Raw genomic sequence first — 14,237 nt, 5'->3', positions numbered from 1 at the left:
AAATTTCAGTCAAAAATGATGTTGGTATTTATCCCACCACCACAGAAAAAAAAAAGAAGATAAAATTTGACCACAATTCATTACATAATAAGTAAACTCTTGTCTATCCACAAAAGGAATTGGTAGCTGCAAAAGCAGTGTACTAAAAAAATTGGAAATTTCTTTTAATAGTTTAGTACAGGTTATTCCTAAAAAAGATTGCCAAAGGTGCTAACCTCAAGTATCTTCCAAGCCTCAGAAATGGGCAACTTTTGTGCCTCAGGCCTTGGACCCAAACCAATTGACAGCAGAGCATGAGTGGTTTTGAGCAAGCAGAGAGCTGTTAAACCCTGGAAGAAAAGGTAAAGCCAGAAAGAGATTCCAGTCATTCTGGAAAGGATCTCACTAAGTGGTACCAAAAAAAGATGATGATTTAATGTGTCTCATACAACTAAGCTTTTAGAGTTTCTCATTATGGCAAAGAACAGTTGAGAAAATCCTTACATTATCTGGAGAAGTGGACAAAATGTCATGACAAGTGTGTCCATGGTAACTTCTCACTGGTACAAAAATAAGCACTGACTCAACAAAACTGAAACCATGAGATCTGTGATTTCTCCTAAGACTGCCTAGCCTTAATTTCATAAGTCAATGTAAAGTATTAGTTATGCTTCCAGTTTTAGCAGTTCCTCTGGCTTGTTTTACAAAGGTTAATAATGCTTTCCACATGCCACTGGCTTTCTGATAGCACAGATTTAAGAAAAATTACTATCAAAGAAAAGGAGCTACTTTAGGACTTTACTTAGAGGTAGTGTCTATAAACCATGAAAGAGTTCCAGTCTCCAAATATCCCTTTACATGTTTGATGCTAACCTACTTCCTGCATCTCCTGAGCCATCACTAGAAGAATGAGATTGAGTATAATGTCCTGTGCCATACTGCTTAGCTGGTGACAAGCAAAATGTAGACAGTCTCTTATTCTGGCCCTACATGTTGCTGTCAGATTGGGGCAGATGTAACTTGATGGTCTTCAAGGTCCCTTACAACCCAAGCCATTTTATGATTCTATGAATGAAGAAGTAAGTGCAGTTATTCATGGCAACTCATTGTAAGATTACTTCCAGTTCACCTTTGTCCCTTCTGTTCTGTCTTCCTGATTTTTTCTTCATATATTCTTCCACTTTCTTGTACCTGTTTTCCATTCAGACTCAGCTTTATCAATAACATTAACCCACCCTATTGTTTAATGTTTATTTTTTTGCCCCATAGGATAATGAGTATTTATTATGATTCCCAGTGAGGTGGAAGAGAATTCATGATTTTGTCCCTTCTAAGAAGGATTTCTTCCCAAGGCTTCACCTGCCAGAAAATTAGGTAACAGGTAGCTGTTTTCAGGGAAGGAGTGTTGCACATTCAGATTTCCTACTTTTTTTCATATTCAGGAAGTAAAAGACTAGAAAAATGTTATGTGTATATCTTTATCTATAACTATATATATTTATATCAATAATTTAATAATATTTATAACAGTCACTTGTCGAAGGGATTGCTACATTCATAATAAAACAGTGAGTGTTTGGCCACAATATGTGTGCTGATTTAAAGGACATTCAAGTCACAGATCTAAGACACAGCAGACTGGGAAAAGCAGTCAGAAATAAGAACTTCCTTTTTAAAAATGGAAGTTCCATTCAGTAAAAGTTGTTGAGATTCTGAAATAAAGTCATAGACAAAATGAGGACAAAACATTGAGACACCTTGGGAGTTGGTGAGTCAAATATTATTGTTTTTTAAAACTTTCATTTCAACTCTATCCTTATTTCTTTTTAAGTAATGTGAAGCCTATTCATTATGAAAAAAATATAAGCTAACATCATTCCTTGCCCAACAATTGACCTTCGAAGTGACTATTTTTGTCCATGATCTCTGCTGGAATTTCCAGCAATATTGTACTGTTTTATTATTAGCCTGTGGCTGCTCAGTTTTTTGGTATTGTTCTCAGTTCTGCTTCAGAAAATTCAATGCAAAAACAGTCATTGGTGCTAGAAGTTTCCAACTCAGAAGAAGTGTTTATTTTTTGAGGTCTTTTTCCCAAGTCATAATTCTTAATGTTCTCAAGGTGGGATTTATTGACATATGACATAGACAGAAAGAAAAATGAAATAAAAATAAAGTCAGTTTTAAAAAAAATTGTCTCTTGAAAATGCAATTCTCAATTTAATTGAAATGAAGCACTTTTACACCTTAATAAATTTTTTTTTCAAAAATCAAGATGTGTTTACATGAATTGTTGAATTTTTAATTCAAGTCATTCAATTCAAGAAATGCATACTGGATCAAGGCCTCTGTATTCTACCTTGGGCAAAGACATCTGCAGGTAATCATAGAATAGATTGTTTTGGAAGGATTTTTAAAGATCATCTATTTCCAACAGTCAGGGACACCCTCTAGTAGACCAGATTACTCAAAGCCACATCCAGTCTGGCCTTGAGCACAGGGATGGGACATCTACTACTTCTCTGGGCAACCTGTTCCAGTGCCTCATCAGCCTCACAGTATTCTGAATTTCTTCCTAATTTCTAATATAAACTCACCCTCTTTCAGTTTAAAGCCATTCCCCATTGTCTTAGCACTGTGTGACCTTTTTAAAAGTCCTTACCCTGCTCTCTTGGAACCTCTTTAGGAAGGTGCTGGCAAGGTCTCCGAGTAGCTTTCTCTTCTCCAGGTTGAATAACCCCAATTTTCCCAGCCTGTCTTCATAGAAGAGATGTTCCCACCCTGTGATCACGAATAATAAAAATTCTGGACATTTTTGCTGGATGAAATTGAAAAATTGGGAAGAGGATTTCTTGATTTCAAAGGTTAATTACAAACGTCATCATCTTGCACTGATAAAACACTATTAAACACAGGCAAGGAAAAATATAATAGCTCTGTAAAATTTTTGATTGTAAGATGAAACAGTTATTCCATTTCTGTAATATAATAATAAGATTCCGGAGGTCTGGAGGAAGGCCTCTTTATGTACCTAGGAGTCCATAAATACCAAGAAAAGTTCCTTAGCAAAGGAGCTTGAAAATGAAAGCACAAAGAAATATGTCAAGATGTAGGTCCACAAATTCAGCGGTTTCTATGCTGTAGGGCACACTGCACAGCAACACTGGCCAGCAGCAAGGGATCATTCATGGCCTGAGGTCTCCAAAAAGGTCCCAGAGTTAAAGCTTCCAATGGAAATGCGCCTATTTTGGTGCTGAAAGGTAAAATGGAAGAGTTTTAGTAAATATTCCAGATTTGGTGCACTGTCGAGTCCTAATAAAAAATCCATATACATGAAAGACTGCTGGCTAGCTCACCAAACTCTGTCAATTAAACACCTGAAGGTGCGAACTGGTCATGACTTGGCTTACTTAGAGATAGATGGAAATGAGCAAGCAGCACAGCTGAAGGCTTTTGTTAGACCTAGTGTACTAGTCACAGATTAATAATTTAATTTCCTTCTGGCTTTCTGTCTCCTAGGAACTGATGAGCTTTGACACTACTCCTTTACCAGAATTGCAAAACTCTGAGCCCTAGGAGAAGTAAGAGTCAAGAGATCCTTAAGTTCTCACTCGCTTGAACATTTTCTTACCAATAATGTATTTTTCAACAGGAAGATATAACATTACTGTCATCTAATGCTATTAAGTCATTTACACAATTAAAATGTAATTATGAATGAGTATTGTTGGATTAGATGAAATTACCCTGTATCACTTGTCATGCATAATACAGCGTAGCCTGGTTACATACGGAGTTTTGAAAGGTGAAATAAAATGCAATCATTTATGTAATTAAATGTAGACAGGAACACAAAACCAGAGTGGAGGTGCCTATGGTTTGTGACAGTCAGTTTGTATGTCAGCAGACAGAGTGAATTTAAGTTGAGTTTAATTACCAATTTTTGGAAACTCTCAATTGCTTTTCATAGAAATTATTAGCACATCATATCCTACTAAATAGTATTTATTAATGTAATTTAAAAACCTACTGTATTAAATATAATTTAAACATCCCTTGTAAAACTCAGCTATTAACTGACTACACACAGGGCACTAGGATAAGAAAAAGAAAAAATAAAGGTTTTTACATTAAATGCAGTGCTTTGATTAAGAGTATTTAGAATTAAGGTAGTTGTTCTTCAGTCTCCATGTACAGAAGCCTATGAATTTAAAGAATTCTATAATGATTAGACTCCTTGCCTGCTCTGAAAGAGCTGAAGAGCCAAGATTGACAGCTCAAGCTGGAGCTTCCAGAGGAAATGTCTAGAGCTACAGAGTAGAAGGAAAGAACAAAGTATTTGTAACCATGCATCAAACCAGTATGTTAGGGGAGTAGAACACAGAGGGACAATAGGGTAGAAAAGCAATTTGGAAAATCACCTACTTGGAAGTGTAAGTTGATGTATCAAAAGCTGCATGAAAGGGAGTTTTTTAAAAAGCAGGTGGTCAAAATTCTGCCTTGGAGTTCATGATGTATCACATTGCTCTTTTGGCCTGCAGAGCTCTCCAGGCTTGCATCAGGCAGCTCACACATTAGAGAGGATGCTAATCCCAGAAGCATGTCCCTTTTCAGTTCTGCAGTCTCACCTACGTCCTGCCAGGTTGGCCCAAGGTCAGGTTTCTGGGATCAAGCTGGGATGTGGATGGATTGCAGGGGCCTGTCAAACAGCATAATGGTTTCCTGATGTGATCTGCAGATTGTTTCTACACTGCAGTGTGACCACTGTTCTAACAGAACTCACTTTAAACAACATAGCCCAAAGACAATTCTGCAAGATGCGTAGCTCCAGCAAGGACAGTGCTGTGCCTAAAATTGGAAGTACAGTGAAGCAGACTGATGAGATCCATCAGTTCCATCAACTCTTTCTTCTTGACTAAGCCCTACACATATTTGGTACCAGCCCCTGCCCTCTTGCCACCCAGCCTACTTCAGGAAGCTCACTGATGAGGCTGGTTTCACCCTGTGCTCAACATCTATTGCACTATGAGCCACAGACTCTCAGAACAAAAATTATCTCATTTTCAAAAGACCTAGCATTAACACTTAAATTAAATAATGACTTATTCATTCATGTGAAATTTATTACATTTTATTTGAGACATAAGCACTAAATTTACTTAAGTAATGTTTTATTAATTTTAAAAAATTACTTGTAAGAGTAACAAATTCGACTTGCTACTTAAATAATTTAATTCCTTAACTGAGTAATTGTTTTACTTTACATTTCAAAAAGTATAAGAAACTCACTGTTGTTTCATGCTGTGAAATAGCTTTTAAGTTTTTTTTAAAAATCACCCGTGTTTCAGAGATGTTTAAATGTTAAATGTTAAATCTTAAAGTCATCTGTCATGAATTCCTCAAAGCAGAGAGTCATAACATATGTATAAAAATACATACTACTCCATAAACCTAAATTTTTTTCAATCATTGGTCAAATATCAAATATTATTTTGTATAGTATCCTAATATTTAAATTACTGTTTATTTTACTACAGATGGTAAAAACTAACATGGAGATGTCAAGTTACTTTGGATAGATATCCTTACCCTGGAAAATTAGAGAGTAGAACTCCTAACTTTGTATTCAGTCCAACTCTTTATAAGTTGAACTCAATGATCTCAGAGGTCTTTTCCAAGATAATTGATTCCATGATTCTGTGAAGTGAGAATATGTGAGAGCATCAGCCCTAGGAACACCCAGGACTGAAGGTTGCCTACTGGCAAGAACAAAGCAAAAAGCCAGAAGATTTATCTTCTTTCCGTGGGAAAGTTTGGCACCTTGAATGTCATTTGGAGAGCACGCCAGCCTCAGCCCACGTCCAGCCACCTTCTCCATGCACACTGCTGAGCTCCCACTGCAAAGGCAGGCTCCTGGGAAACCTACAGTGAAAGGAAACAAGGATGATCAATGTCATCCTCTTGCTTCTTGGGACAAAACGAGGTAAATGGGTTTTTTCATCTTGGAAGATGGACTAATTAAGGGGGATGTAAATGTTAATGATACAGTCACAGACGGCATGGAGGACATGAATACTGAAGGGGCGGGGAAAGCTGCAGGGGCCTCTGTGAGAAGCACAGTTTGGGCTGTTCCACGCTGGGCACAGCTGGTTCCAGCTGTCTCCACCTGACCCACAGGAGGGTACCACAGCCAAGGGCTGGAACCTTGGGTTAAACAAAATAGTGAAAACTGCTGCACAGTGAGAGAGAAAAGATAGAGAGTAAGTCCTGTGAGTAACAGCTAATGGAGCTGGGGCTGTTTAGCCTAGAGAGAAGGAAACCTCAAAGGAAGTGGCAGCCTGGTGATGTTTGTTCTCTTGTCCCAGGCAACAAGTAACAAGACAAATAGACACAGTCTTAAGCTATGCCAAGGGAGGTTTAGGTTGCATATTAGGAGGAATTTTTTCACAGAAAGTGTGATTAGACATTGGAATGGGCTACTCAGGGAAGTGGTGGTGTCCCTGGAGTTCTTTAAGGAAAGTTTTAACATGGCAGATGGTGCCATGGTCTAGTTGACAGGGTGGGGTTGGGTCATAGGTTGGACTCGGTGACCTCAGAGGTCTTTTCCAACCTGTTTGATCCTGTGATTCTTAAAAGTGAGAATACGTGACATCTTCAGCCCTGTAGACACCCAGACTGGTGAAAAAGAAGAAGGAGAAGTTGTTCCAGACACCAGAGCAGAGATTCCTCTGCAGCCTGAGGTGCAGACCTTGGTGAAACAAATGTCCCTCTGCAGCTCATGGAGGTCCATGGGTGAGCAGAGATCCACTTGCAGCCCATGGAGGAGCCCACACCACACTCATGAGCTCTTTCATCATTTGTTCTCCCCTGCCTTATTGAAGAAGGGGAGTGAAAAGGCATCTGGGCAGGTGTCTGGCTGCTGGACAAGGTCAAGCCACCAAACTCTCCTGAGGATATTGACAAATTCTGGCAGGTAGAACTCATTTTCTTAAATAAATTGTGCACTGGTGAAATAAACAATATGGCACTGAAGAGCAGGCTAAATAAAGCCAAATAATATAAAGTTTGCATTGTAAAGGTAGTTCAAGATGGTAATGCCATGCATACTTTCCAGTCTACTCTTTGAACTTGCAGGTGCAGCTCCCCCTGAATGCAAGGAAGGACTTCAGTAATGTCTAATTTACCAAGAAAGTGCACATCATCTAAGGAGCTGTGCCATGGAAGAATATGGGCTATACAATTTCCAGGGAAAATAAATTAATCCAGATATTATATACAATAAAAAAATAGGTGGATTCTGTCTTTCAGATGTTACAGCACCTGATCAGAAGAAAACCTTTTCATTCTGCAATATGATAGGAAGTCAAAGGATTAATGCTAATACCATAACAACAGATATGCATGAAAAATGTTTGCATTATCACTCTGCCTATTCCCTTCAACAAACTCCTAAAACTGCAGTCAGAAAAGCACCAGCTTGAAAAGAATGAATGGCATATATGCTGTGTTTCTGGCTGATAGCACAATGTTCAGGTAGTGAGACAATGACAAATTCCAAAACGTGCTGCTGAGAATGAATTTTACATGTTGAAGCCAATTAGGGCTAGAGTACCAGCATTTTCTAGCAACCTTCAGATCTTGCATATGACAATTTTAATTGTGGATGTTTTTTGCCAGGAGTTCAAAACCAAATGAATATGTGGTATCACCTAACCCTCATCTCCTCAATAAATGTGACTCATCATGATTCCAAAATCAAACAGCATGTTGAATTTTAAATCACTTATATCCAACTAAACTCAAATTGTCTTTCCCGTACACATTTTCTAGTTTAGTTTGGTGAAGTATATAAAATTTAAAGAGCTATAGGAAAAAAAAATTAAGAAGCCCTGAAGGGAAGTGTGGTTTATATTAAAGTCATTCCTATGAACACCTGTGAAACTGTTGAGTTTAATTGGGCTACATCTGCTCCTGATTTTTTAAGTTCTGACTGATTATCTATCCTTATATTGTATTGAGTTGTCCCTTCCTTTTTCCTTTCTCTGTGTCTTTTGGGGTGCAGTTACCTAGAATGATATGCCTGAGAAATCAGCAATCTAAAAATCTGAAAGCTGTGTGGCATTTGGTAGTTCTCAAAGACAGACATTCAAAAGGCAGACAGATTTCCAGGCTTAGCTGGTATGGCTTCAAATAGACTAAGTCTGGTAATGATGTGGCTTATACTCAGAGTCCAATAGATATGGAGAATCAGCAGTAGAAATAGAAGGAAAAATTACAGTTTCCAGGTGGAGTGTTTCTTCCACATAGTGTAAAAACAAGACTGTTGCTGCTTTCTTCGGAGGAATTCCATGCACCATCACAGGAGACAGTACAAGGCCATATCATGTCCTGAAATGCACTTTATATCTGCTCATTTTATGCAACATGGGTTATACTGATTCATTGTGGCAAAAATCCTACTGACTTCCTGAATTAGACTCTTAGTGCATCTTTATGAGTCAGAGCAGCAGTAAATCACTGTTATCTCAATGGATTTAAAAGCAGAGGAAAAGAGGAGAGAGAATATCACAAGGTGGAACATAAGCAAGACTGTGGTAAGTATAAGACTTCAGTTCAACACCCCTATTCTGCTACTGCAGAATGTTAAATCAAAGGTAATTCAGTTTGAATGAAAAGCTATCTGAACCCATGGCTTAGCTTCTGCTCATCTCAGAACTGCCCCTTTCTGCCCTTCAGTCCCATTACAAATGCTTCATTCCTAATAGAGAACAAATCCAATCTGTATTCCCATAATTCACAAATATTTGGAGAAACAGCTCATGAAATGTTGCCAATTTTAATTAGAAAGATCAACTTATATCTACATTTTCTTTTATATTCTAGTAGATAGAACACTGTAGTAGGTGGAAAATTTAGGTTCATCATCCTGCCCAGTATTAGGCAATTTAAACTGGATGTAACCAGGATCTGTAGAAAGTGTCCTGATCAACAGGAGAAGAGCTATATCAAATGTTTTATCTCACATTCTTCTTGAAGCCATGTTAGAGACAGATACATCAAAATTACATTATTTATTTAAAATCCAATAATTGATGGTCTCCCCAGAGCAAGAACAGAAGAATCTGTGGAACTCAAGAAAAGTAAAAAAATTATATCATAAAAAAAAAATAAAAAGCAGAGGCTCATATTTATAATGAAATTTGTTAAAATATCTACTATCCACTGAAATTGATCAGAGTTTGACCACTAATATTTGATTGAGCTCTGAAGGTTTAAAAAAAATAAAATATAAAATATTTGTTTATTTGAGGAACAGTGATAGCAAACCCTCAGGAAGATAGAAAAATACAGACTTTATGCAAGATTTAAAAAGACATGTAGGAAATAAGTGGAAAAAAAATTTTCTTTAAAAATGACAGCAGACCTGCAGCCTGGAGAGAGTTCAATTTTTTCCTGTCAGAAGTTTGAGATTTAAGTAAAAATTAGTGCTTAAATATAAAAATAATTTCCTATCCATTTTTTTCCAGTAAATGAATGGCTTATGTTTATCTGCAATACAGGAAAGCAAAAACAGTGCATTCTTTCTCTGGAAACATTATTAAAAATATTGCTGTCCTTCGTAATATTTCTGATCTGTCAACACGGGCTATCCCTCCACTTAAATAAACTCCACAGGTGTCTCTTTTTTATTTTTGAGAAAAAAAAAATTAATCTAAATTTGATCATTAAACTCTAGGTGACTGTATGTGATCCATAGGTGTTAAGAAGAGCAACAAAGCTTTGAGAACAAATTTCAATTATTTTTAAGAAATTCAAGCACGTAAAAATACCCATGGTGCAATGGGAATTTTTTACTCTGGAAGTTGTTCACCCATCTCTTCCAAACAATTCAGATTACTTCATTATATCCTGCAGGCCCCTTTCTGCTTTTATATTTTCTTCAACAAAGTGAATCAAGCTTTTCTTTCAATTGTATCATCTTGCTATAAGCCTCAAAAGCTGGCCTGCTGGAGTTCAGAACAATCACTTAAAAATCTACATGTTTAAAGCTGCATGGACCCTATAATGACCAGATATAGGTAACGCAATATGTCCTGTTTCCATCTATGGAAAATGATATAAAAAATATATCTTTTCTTCATTGTATGCTTTATATCAACATATTTGCATAACAACAGATTTTCCACAATAGAGAGAAAAGAAATCACAACTTTCCGTAGCTGGAAATTTCTCAAGTTAAATATAATGTGTTCTCAAATTTTAAAATAAAATTTTACATTTTCCTATTCAGAATATAAAGATAACTTGATTCAAGAAAATATTCATATTTAGGCAGGATGAATTTTTAAAAGTCAAGAAAACTACCTTTTCCTTGAGTCACGCACAGGGAAGATGTTGAAAACAATAATTAGCCATTAATGCAGCTCAATTTGCTGTCTTAATGCCTCAGAGACAAAAGGCTGTTAAATGTTGTTATTATTTGTGTAATCGTAGAGATAGATACAAGTTTCCATTTCAGGCTCCCCTTGTGCTAGAAATTGTAGGCTAGATAATAATTGTAAAAAAACACCCCAAATAATCTTTTAATATAAAATTAGATTTCAAAAATTACATAAATAAAGTAATGGAAGGGACAGTACTAAGAGCAAAGCTGTGTTTTAGAATATTTTGCCTGAAAATTGTTGTTCATGTAAATGTTGAACCAACTAATATCTCCAGCCAAACCAGTGGTTAGGTTAGCTAGTCAAAGGTCCTATGGCTTTCTTTTGTTCAAACATTTTCAGTGTTCCAGCAAGCAGAATCTGAAGCAAACATAAGCGGCATGCTGACTAATTGCAACCTGTCATAATAAATGACTGGATCTACTCAAATTCAACAGCTCATATAAAGGAAGTACTCCCAGCTGAATTGTGCAGATGAAAGAAAACTCAGTTTTATTTATTTAGTATTCTGTTATTCAATTGTGTCCCTTCTTGCAGCCTAGGTTATCATCATACAAGTCATACCTGCTGGGGATATATTTTTAGAGCTGCTAGTAGAAGAATAACCCTTCTGCTTGAAAAGTTTCCAACAAATAAGGAATCCTGACAAATTTGACAGTCTACAGGAGACAAAGCTGTGTGGTGGAAAACAGTACCAAACTAAAAGACAAATAAAAATAGCAAATGTGAGAAAAAGATTGTACAATTTTCCTACAGCTCTACAGAGTAAAGCTTTTGATGAAACAAGAATTTTATTCTTTAAAACAAAAATACTAATGCTATGGTATTATGAACCTAAACAAATGACATTGTACTAGCAAATAGACTGTTAAATAAAAAGAATTAAGAAAAGGGGTAGCATTCGAGATTGAAATGTACCTTTGACTGGTTCAGTATTATATGTGCTACCTTCTAAAATAATTTTAGCTAAGTGAGAATGTACAATCTACTAGAACTGTTTGGAGGTTTTCGAAGTACAAAAAGGTGGGATGAAACATTCTGCCACCATCCCAGTTAATAGGTTTTTCTTAAGGTTTTTCTTAAGTACACCTTTCCCTGACTAGCTTTTTCAACACAAACCTGAGCCACCTTCAAAGCATCTGGAAATCAGATCATCTTGCTCACTCTCCCAATTTTGGACAATGATAAGAAAACTATTAAGGAGACTTAAACATTCTCTGGACAAGGAATGCTTCATTGCATTGTATTTTGAAGCATCAACCAATCCATCAAAAGGAACCACAAGATTATATCCTGCCCAGCCTACCCACATGAATTATAATCCTGAAGCACCAATATTCATTCAAATCATCAGCTCTACCCACCTGAGCAATTAAATATGTACATTCAATTTTTCCATTTTCACTTCTTTCTTTTTTAACTTTTCCCTGGAAGTTGTTCATCCATCTCTCCCAAAGCAGGATTTCAGAGAAAAAAAGGACAAAGAAAACACATTATCTCCATCAAGTTTTCTCTGTTCCTTTTTTTCCTTTTTGAAGGAAAAGTAATTTATGTCTCCCTTCCATTTTCCAAAGTTACATCTCAAAAGCTAAGGAAGAAAGGAAAAATCTTGACTACTCTTCCCATCAAGGTGTGGAAGCAACCAAGAAGTACTGTACTTACCTAAAAATAGTGATTCCTGAAAATAAGCTGCTCTTTGCAGCCTTAGAATAACTTCTATATGGAGAATTTCCTCTTGCAGTACATGAAATGACCTTCAAAATATCACCATAAAAACTTCCTGTCAATTGAAGAATCAGATTTTAGAAGTTCCAGATACAACATTACACAGACAATATAGTTAACCTGTGATTAACTAGACTAACTTCTCAGGCCTTTCTCCGGAGATCTTTGAGCAAGACTTCCTCAGACACTTTTCACAATCATCTCCTCCTTTCATCAGGCTTGCTAACTGCCAAACCCCCTCACTTTCTTGTCATTTGAAAAATTTTTGCTTTTCAAATATCTTTCTGGGATCTCCATGCTTGTCTCTCCAGTGCTGAGTAACCAGCACACAAGTGTTGACTTAGCTTTCACTCCTTCTCATTAAACCCTAAAAGGTTTCTTCTCCTCTCCTACCCCCACCCCTTTTCCTATTCCTAATCTCCTACTACATATCATGGGAAGTGTGCTGTTTGCCTAGCTATTACCATCTTTATCTCTGCTAGGTCTATAGGCAAGCACCTCTGCTCATACTTTCAGTTCTGCCCAGAAATCTTGCTGTATCCCATATCTTAGCAGAGATTTCACTCCAAGCCTCACTGGGCTCCTTGGGCAAACAGTTTATTCAGTGCAGTGAAGGTTTTTCACTTCAGAAAGGCTAAATTAACAGAACTGGTAGTGAGAAAAGAAATTATAACCCCAGTAAAATGGCCTGGGTTTTAGTATGGACCTGTACTGGGCTTTAGAAAGAAAGGAATTTGATTATCATATCTAATAGAAAAGCTGACTAGTTTAATAATAAATAATAGTTACAGCAAAGTATTCTGGTAAAAAGAATAAATTAGAGTAGAAGATAATGGTCATCATTAAAGGAAGCAGTTGAAGAAGAATTTTATTTTCAAGACTTAAAGAAGTGGTAAAACATATAATTTGCATCTATTTACTTCTCTTTGGTTGCATTTTAAGATAATAATAATAAGTGGAATAATAATCAGACTATCAATTAAAAAACCTGTCAGTTTGACACAAAACATTAAAACACTTCTTCATGTCATCTATAAGATTATTATTGTCTCCTTTTACGTACATCATCTATGCCATTGTAGTATTTTACTGTGTCACAATGTTTCCACAGTTATCCTCAGAAATTATTTTCCGAATACTAAATAGAGGCTCAATGATTCTATTAATAGTGTAAATTGACAACTTTTGTGTGAGTCCAACAACTGTGGAAATTAAGACAGGCAAAATTATTTGCAGTTTTACTCAATTTTTTTCTGATAATTTATACAAATCTGTCATGACAAAAAGGTGGTCTGACATATCTTAAAAATACTTTTTATCATTCTACTTTTGTAGGGTTGTGTTAAATCACTTTGGAATAGAAGAAAGTTGAACTTGACAGTACCTGTGTATAGGATAAGTCCCCTTTGTTGTGTTACCACAGGAAAAGTGCACTAGGTAGGGAAAAACCCAGGAATCCATACTGTTTTTTCTCCTTTCTGAATCTGGACCATTTTTGTCTTAGCTTTCACAAAAAAAAAGGGACTGAAAATAAATATATGAGTTCAGAAGGGACATTTCCCACAGTTTGAAATAATTTTCTGGAGATACACCCTGAAGTACGTTCCTCTTGCTATGATATCTGAACAACAGGAAAATCCTTCTTCTTCAATTCTGCTGAAACATTTATCCTTCTTTTTGGCCCCATACATAATTAAGTTTGCCTCTTTTGATTTTAAGCTCCTCAGGATGGGAATTATATCTCCTTGTACACTAAATCCATTGCACAATGTAGTGGAAATATTCATGGGGTTCCTGGGGAACTACTGTTCTAAAAATATTATTAAGGAAATTTCATCATATTTTTTAGTACATGAAAACCTACATGAAAACAAGTTGGCTTTATTGTTCATGATTTTAAATGGGAATAGATTTAAATGGGGACATCTTATATAAAATTAAAGAAAAAAACCTAATAGATACAATCTTTCAAATATCTCCACAACAGGTAAATATTATAAGTAGTTCCAAATATTATTTATAGACACATTACTTTCATCTGATCTGGCATACTAGCTAATAGCGACTAAAAATAATTATAGGCTGAGATGTTTG

General features: G+C 36.2%; 1 long non-coding RNA gene across 2 annotated transcripts; it reads right to left on the bottom strand.

The window, feature by feature from the left end:
* Positions 1–356: 356 nt before the first annotated feature.
* Positions 357–13,740, bottom strand: LOC121337302. 2 transcript variants are annotated; one of them, XR_005952878.1, is made up of 5 exons: positions 12,081–13,740; positions 5,797–5,898; positions 5,566–5,673; positions 4,402–4,675; positions 357–3,229 (listed from the first exon to the last, which is right to left on the bottom strand). It is a non-coding gene; the product is annotated as an uncharacterized LOC121337302 (long non-coding RNA). The 2 variants fall into 2 exon arrangements; XR_005952877.1 differs by having other exon boundaries at positions 5,566–5,898.
* Positions 13,741–14,237: the final 497 nt, after the last annotated feature.

This window comes from Onychostruthus taczanowskii, unplaced genomic scaffold (genome assembly GCF_017590055.1).
Source record: "Onychostruthus taczanowskii isolate IOZ18803 unplaced genomic scaffold, ASM1759005v1 scaffold26, whole genome shotgun sequence".
Lineage (NCBI taxonomy): Eukaryota > Metazoa > Chordata > Aves > Passeriformes > Passeridae > Onychostruthus > Onychostruthus taczanowskii.
This window is presented reverse-complemented; position numbering and strand designations above follow the sequence as displayed.